General features: G+C 47.9%; 1 pseudogene; it reads right to left on the reverse strand.

Moving 5' to 3' along the window:
- Nucleotides 1–1,909: 1,909 nt before the first annotated feature.
- LOC130881027 (uncharacterized) lies at nucleotides 1,910–7,081 on the reverse strand (annotated as a pseudogene).
- Between the last annotated feature and the right edge of the window lie 1,119 nt (nucleotides 7,082–8,200).

Raw genomic sequence — 8,200 nt, forward strand, 5'->3', positions numbered from 1 at the left:
CCTGGAGTTATCCAGGTCTTTCATCTCCCCACTTCTTCTAGTACCTAGTTCTAATCATAGAACTAGATTTCAGTATCTTCTTGACCTTGTAAAGCACTATATTGGTGGCGTAACATCAAAATCTGAACAGCACTTATTCTTTCTTTAATGAAGGTAATTAGTCTATTTAATATACATGGACCTATAATCAGTAGCAGAAGCAAAATTTGGGATGGTCCCATAAGGGAGGATATCAGAGTAATCATCCAAGGAGATCTATTAAACCAGCTCTCAAACCATCCCTGATGCACTTCTCTGTCTTTTTGTCTTTTGTCTAACCTTTACTCATGGAATCTTTAATTACTCCTGAATGGTCCACATAGAAGCAACATTCCTCCCTGAGAGTAGCGCATAATCCTCCATCTTTTAAGAATAACAAATCTAATCCCCTTCTATTCTGTAAGACCACTTCTGAGAGGGAAGTCAATGACTCTTCAAGTTTGGAAACAGATTGTTCTAAAGCCCTCAAATCTTCGTCCATGGCTATTCTTAATTCATTAAAGTACTGAGGGGCCTGTATTAGGGCAGTGGTACCTGTCCCAACACCAGCAGCTACTCCAAGGCCCAGGATTACTGCTAGTGTCAGAGAAATAGGTTGTCGTCGAAAGCAAGTTGGGTGCTTGTCAAACTCATCTTCAAGCATGTTAGCTGGATGATAAAGTACCCTAGGTATCAGTTGTACAAGCACACAGTAATCTTTGGTGTCATTAAAAACCGACATTGACATGCAAGGCATCAAGCCTGTACTACAAGCCCACCATCTACCTAAATCAGGAACCAAGTACCTGTTGTCAGGAGTCTTAAGGCTTTTAAGAGTCTCATTGCATAAACGTTTATAGGCAGCCAGTGGATTTCCCAGACATGTTACTACACCCGTAACCTCAGTAAGAGTCAACCTATGATCAGTCCCCCAAACACAAGCCTCCAGACTGGTGGTGTTGTTAAAAGCCCCGGATACTGCAATTCCTTCATAATAAGGAGGCCCTAATGCTAAGCAAAGCCAGCAGAATTCTGTCATGTTGGGGTTCGTTTGGTTCAACATGAAAAATGCCCCTCGTATGAGATTAAGCAATCTCTGTCCCATGGATGAAAGGGCCAGAGAAGTCATGTTTGCCCAGGTGAGGGGCTGGGAGTTGTGATCTTATTAGTGAATCCCTCCTGAGTTTGTGGGGGGTCTCGGGCTGGGGGACCTTGTTCAGCCAGTACCTGATTGGGCCCTATGGGCTGGCTCGTTAGACTCTCAATCCTCGGTCTAATCTTGAATATAAGGCCATCATCTGTCCTTTCCTTATAGAGCCTAAGTCCCCAATAATATCCTGATATCCAACCGGTAGCCTTCTTCCCTGATTCAGTAAAATTTATCTGAAGGGGGTGGCACCAGCCTTGGCAGGCCCCCTCGCTCAACTCCTTCCACTTGGAGAGATCTGAGTGTGAATAGTTGGCCCCAACCAAAATGTAATCCCAGGGAGAGGAGGGTTTCCAATAGGTATCTCCAGTGCTTTCACATCCCCAGTTTTTACAATAGAAATCATAACTCCCCCCACAGATAGGGTTCAGGTTCCGATCTCGATGGAGCCCCGGACAAACATAGAAGGATAGGGAGCTTAACTTGGCTCTTCTGCCCAGACTACTACATCCCCCCCATGGATCTAGACCACATCGTCCTGGAGGGGAAGCCTCTGTGGGTGGTCTAGAGGTACCAAAGTATCCTTCAAGGTCCCAGGGGCTGGGAGCCCCTATAGTCAGTTTACATAAGTCTGAGTAGAGAGTGGACCACCATGTTCCTGGAGGAGCTTCCCTTGTGAGTTCCCATATGACATCCCCTCCCCCTGTTAGGACCTGCCAAGTGAGTCGTTGAGGCGCATGGAGGTTATTGTCCTTCACCTGAATTGGGTTTAGGTGCACGACACAGACACAGCTTAAAAGGGTCCATAGTTTTTTCCAGCTTCCATTCATCTTTGGCCGGCACAGGAGCTCGCTTCACGTGGGAGCCGTGTATCCAAGCTGAGATACCTTCCACTTTCACTGCCGTGGGAGTTGTCAGGAGCACTAAGTAGGGTCCCTTCCAGTGAGGTTCTAGGTTCCCGACTCGGTATCGCCGAACTAGTACAGCATCTTCCACTTGGAAATGGTGCGGCACGTTTGGGGTCCCCAGGCTCGTATGCCTCTTTTAGTTGTTTCCAGAGCTGGCGCCTTACTACTTCAAGGGCCTTCAGATGGGCAGATAACAGTCTAGGAAGAACAGCATCAGGATTATGTTTCCCACCCGCCTCAGTAAGTGGTGGCGGCCCCCCACATAGGATCTCATAAGGGGTGAGTTTATATCGCCCTGGGGTGTTTCGAACCCGGAACAGGGCAAAGGGAAGGAGGGCTGTCCAGTCATTTCTGCCAGTCTCTAGGACTAATTTTGTCAAGGTCTCTTTTAGGGTTCTATTCAACCTTTCTACCTGACCTGAGCTCTGGGGTTGGTAAGCACAATGTAATTTCCAATTGATCCCCAGTTGGATGGCCAGTCCTTGACTTACCTGGGCAACAAAGGCAGGTCCATTATCAGACCCGATTACCTTGGGTATCCCAAACCTTGGGAAGATTTCTTCTATGATCTTCTTAGCCACCACATTGCCCGTCTCAGTCTTAGTAGGAAAAGCTTCTACCCAGCCTGAAAAAGTATCTATAAAAACTAATAAGTACTTGTTACCATATTTGGCTGGTTTAATTTCTGTAAAATCTACTTCGCAGTAGGCCCCAGGCCGGTCGCCTCTGAGCCTCTTCCCAGGAATATATGGAGTGTCCTGCATTAGTCATAGCACAGGCCTTGCAGCTTCTGACTACTTCTTCTACCAAATCAGAGAGTCCCATAACATAATAGTCTGAGGCCCTAACAACATCTTTTAGTTTCTTGGCCCCTAACTGGGTCAAGTGATGTAAGTTGGCAACATACTTGTGTTCTTTTTGTGGGAGGACTAGTTTTCCTCCTTCTGTCTCTACTGTCCCGTATGGGGTTTTCTTTACCAGTCCCAATTTGTCCATAACTTGATGGTCCTTGGGGTTATATCTAAAGTTGGTTTCACTGATGTCATGATAATCTTTAGACTCATTGACTGCCAGGACCATTGCTCCCTGAGCCGCCTGTTTAGAAGTTAGGTCTGCCATCTGATTTCCTTTGGCCACAGCGTCTCGAGTTCTTTGGTGTCCTGGACAATGTATGATGGCTACCTTCTTTGGCAAATGTATGGCCTCGAGGAGGCTCAAAATTTCTTCTTTATTTTTTATGTCTTTTCCTGCAGATGTCAACAGTCCTCTTTGTCTGTATATTGCTCCATGTATATGGGCAGTGGCAAAAGCATACCTGCTTTCAGTGTAGATGTTGATAGACATTCCCTCTGCCATTCGCAGAGCCTGTATCATAGCCACAAGTTCAGCTTTCTGGGCTGAAGTCCCTTCAGGGAGGCTGCTGGCCCAGATCACTTGTTTCCCATCCACCACTGCCGCCCCTGCCTTCCACTTACCTTCAACCATGAAACTTTTACCATCTCTATACCAGCTCAGACTCCCCAGCCAAGGTTAATCCTTCAGATCATTTCTGGTACCAGCTTCTTCTGCTAGAATGTCAGTGCAGTGATGGAGTCATCAGTCTCGGGCAGTAGGGTGGCGGTATTGAGGACAGCAGGGGGAGCGAAGTTCACCCGGTGAGTCAACAAGAGGCTTTGATAATGTGTCATATGAACGTTGGTCATCCATTGGTCAGGGGGCTGTCGAATAATGCTTTCTAGAGCATGGGGTGCCACTACAGTTGTCTTTTGCCCCAGAGTGAGCTTATCAGCATCTTTGACAAGCAGGGCAACAGCAGCACTAGCTTTCAGGCAAGAGGGCCATCTGCTTGCAACAGGGTCTAGTTTGTTGGATAGGTAAGCTACTGGCCTCTTCCAAGGTTCCAAAGTCTGAGTAAGGACTCCTCTGGCAACCCCTGCTCTCTCATCCACATAGAGAATAAAAGGTTTGGTTAGGTCAGGTAAGGTTATGCTGGGGCCGTCAGTAGAGCCCTTTTAATCTCTTCAAAAGCTTTCTGGTGATCCGGGGTCCACATAAACACCCCCCTTCTTTGGTTAGGGGGTACAATGGGGCAGCTAGGGTCGCAAACCCAGGTATCCATAGCCTGCAGAAACCAGCAGTGCCCAAGAATTCTCTTACTTGCCTTGTTGTAGTTTGAGTTGGGTACTCAGTTACAGTCTTTTTTCTGGCTTCTGTTAGCCACCCCTTCCTGTCTCGGAGGGTGTATCCCAAATAAGTAACCTCCGTCTGACACAGCTGAGCCTTTTTAGCTGAGGCTTGGTACCCCAACTCACCTAAGTCCATTAGTAATTTTTCAGTTCCTTGTCTGCACTCAAGTTCAGTAGTTGCTGCCAGAAGTAAATCATCAACATACTGGAGCAAGGTTACCTGTGGGTTTTCAGCTCTGAAGCTGGCCAGGTCCCGGTGGAGGGCCTCATCAAAAAGAGTGGGAGAATTTTTGAATCCTTGGGGTAGTCTTGTCCAGGTCAGTTGACCTACCAGTCCGGTTTCCGGGTCTCTCCATTCAAAGGCAAAAACAGGTTGGCTGGAATGATGTAACCTCAGGCAAAAGAAAGCATCTTTTAGATCTAGGACAGTGTACCATTTCTTATCTGGTGGGAGCGAGCTGAGAAGGTTGTATGGGTTGGGGACAGTCGGGTGTATGTCTTGGATCCTCTTGTTAACTTCCCTTAAATCTTGTACTGGTCTGTAATCGTTAGGGCCAGGCTTTCTGACAGGCAATAAGGGAGTGTTCCAAGGAGACTGGCAAGGCACAAAAATACCTTGTTGCATAAGCCTCTGGATATGAGGTCTAATTCCTTCTCTAGCTTCCCTTCTCATTGGGTACTGCCGTACTCTTATGGGGGAGGAATCCATCTTTAGTCCCACTATTACTGGGGGAACTCTCACTGCCATTCCCATACCTCCAGTCTCTGCCCAAGCCTTAGGAAATCTTGCTAACCATTCCTTCATATCAGGGGTCTTTGCCTGACTCAAGCGCTCATGTAGTCTATATTCTTCTTCAAATCTCAGGGCCAATATCATGGAGGTGGGAGTCTCCCATGTCACTCCTGGCCCAGTTCGAGTAAACCTGATCTGGGCCTTCAACTTTGTTAGCAAGTCTCTTCCTAATAAAGGCATGGGACATTCAGGAATGACCAGAAAGGAATGAGTCACTTGTCCCCTCCCCAAATCTACAGTTCTTAAGGTGGTCCACGGATATTGTTTCTGTCCAGTTGCTCCAATCACTACAGTCTTTGTATTCCTTAGCCTCCCCAATGGTTGTTTCAGGACAGAGTGCTCAGCCCCTGTGTCCACTAGAAAATCCATAGGGGTCCCCTCCACAGTCAGGGTTACCCTAGGCTCGGGGAGTTGGTCCGAGCCCCGTCGCCTCTAATCATCTTCTATGGTCAGTACCTTAGGGGCCCTTCCTTTCTTCTTTGGGCATTCTCTTGCCCAGTGTCTTTTTTCTTTGCAATAAGCACATTGATCATTGTCCAAGGGGCGCCTCTGCCTGTCTTCATTCATCTTTGGTCTTCTGTTGCCCAGGTGCTCTACCTGTCTAGGCCCTGTCTTTCCTTTCTCTCCTACTACTGTGGTCAAAATTCTAGTCAATTTTCTTTCTTGTCTGCGATCTCTCCATTCCTCTCTTTCTTCTGCTTCCCGCCTCTCTCTCTCTCTCTCTCGCTTCTCTTCCTCAGTCTCTCGCTTATGAAACACTTTCTCTGCTTCCTTAACCAAATCCTGCAAGGAATAATCCTGCAACCCTTCTAGCCGCTGTAACTTTTTCTTAATATCTGATGCTGACTGTCCTATGAATGCCATAGCTACTGCTGCTTGCTGACCCTCAGAAGTCGGGTCAAAGGGAGTATAACGCCTATAAGCCTCCATTAAACATTCAAGAAATACAGATGGTGGTTCAACTGGTCCCTGAAGAACCTCTCTTACCTTTGCCAAATTAGTGGGGCATCTGGTGGCCCCCCCGGAGACCTGCCATGAGAGCCTGGCGGTAGACTGTCAGCCGCTCCCTACCTGCTGCTGTATTGAAGTCTCAATTAGGTCGGTTAAGGGGAAACCCAGCATCTATTTCATTCGGATGATTGATTGGTGCCCCATTTGCTCCGGGAACATTTTTCCGGGCCTCCAACAGGATCCACTCTTTCTCTTCAGTAGTGAAGAGAACCTGTAGAAGCTGCTGATAGTCATCCCAGGTGGGTTGTTGGGCAAACATCAAGGAATCCACCAATCCTGTCAGGCTGGCAGGATTATCTGAAAAGGAAGGGTGATTAGTCTTCCAGTTGTAAAGATCGGCAGAGGAAAATGGCCAATATTGGAGGGGTTGAAGGTGGGGTGGGTCCACTGGGGGCCATAGACACGTAGTGGCAACGCCGTTGTTGAATCTGGTCCTCCAGGACCCTGTGCAGGACTCTGAGCATGCCGACTTCCTGTGCCCATAGCAGGCCCTCCCCCAGTGCTGTCATTAACACCAGGGTCAGGCATCTGGGGCAGTAGGTAAGGAGGTGGTAGAGGGCTCGGCCATTCATGTGGCTCCTCAATCTCAGGGTAGATTTTAGGAGGAGCCGAAGATTGGTTTTCAGGCAAACTCTCAGGCGTCGAAGCTACAGGTTTCGGTTGGCATTCTGCCTCTCGGAGAGCCAAGGTTCGGGAGCCTGGCTTTTGTCTTTGCACCCAGGGATTAACCCAAGGTGGGGGATCCTGGACCAAATCTTGCCATACCATAATGTATGGTTGTTGATCAAGATGGGATCCTGGTCTGTCCTGAAAAAACAATATCTTTAACTTCAAGAATAATGATTAAATCAAAGGTGCCCTCTGGAGGCCAGCCAACACCAAGTGCTGACCAATCCGAGGAGCAAAATGTCTTCCATGGCCCTTTCTTAATCTCAACTCACAAGTTATGTGCTCTAGCTCTAACTTCAGGCCAATGAACCAGAGTCAAACTCAGCGGAGTCGTCACAGTCTGCCCCATTGCCAAAGTCACAAGTAAGACAAAATGGAAACATACAAAGGCTACCAAACGTCTCCACCTAGATGGATGAAATTCTTCCAGAAACACAGACAGCCAGGGGGATGTGTAGTTCCTTCTAGGAGGACTTCTGTATCCTCATCAGCACCTAGACAGGACTCACCCAGGCATCCCCTGGGGTCCCTTCTCACCTCCCCAGACGTCTCTCAGGGCTGAACTCCTGGCACGTCTCCTCCTGAGATGTGAGCGACTGCAAATCCAAAAATACAGCCACCTAGACAGTTGAAACTATTCCAGAAATACAGACAGCTGGGAAGGCACGCAGGGCTGATCTCTTAGCACGTCTGCTGATCACTCCCTCCGTCTCCTCCCGAGACATGAACGACTGAAAAACCGAAAATACAGAACCTGGACATAGAAAATACAGAACCTGGACTTAGTTTGCATGGAAACACAAAGACACAGACACGGTTGTAACCTCAAAGTAACCTCAAAGTACAGAACCAGAACCTGAATCCAACCGGCATAGAAACACAAAATAAGTCATGACTGTAAACCCGAATGCACAGAACCTGAACCTGGATTCAACCACCCGGAAACACAAAGGCATGATTGTAAACTCGAACGAATGTACAGAACTTGAAACTCGAATGTACAGAACCTGAACCTGAACCTGAATTCAACATTCAACTGGCACAATAAAGGACCTGCCAGCACACAGACAAAGACATACAGACAATGTCTTACCTCCAAGGCCCCAAGTGGGTTTTCGGAGACGAGGGTGGTTGCTAATCCCCGGGACAAGCCCCCAAATGAATGACTCCCAGTGCTGGAGAGACTCTCACTCAAGTCTCAGGATAAAACGACCCCCCAGTAACTCACGAAAGACCGTCCTTGCTGCAATCACACGAAGCTTTAATTGATGAGACGAGACGAGAACCAGTGCACTGGGGCTGAAACTCATAGCCCACGCAAGGGAAGAGTTCCACCCCGAGTGACCGGGAGAACCGATTTTTAAGGGAAAAAAAACCACAGCCCAGTGATCCGGAATTGGCAGGGAGTGTGTCATAGAAAATTCTGAAAATACCAGTGAAGATCACAAGGGGGCAATCTCCCTGCCTC

This window comes from Chionomys nivalis, chromosome 9, assembly GCF_950005125.1.
Source record: "Chionomys nivalis chromosome 9, mChiNiv1.1, whole genome shotgun sequence".
NCBI lineage: Eukaryota > Metazoa > Chordata > Mammalia > Rodentia > Cricetidae > Chionomys > Chionomys nivalis.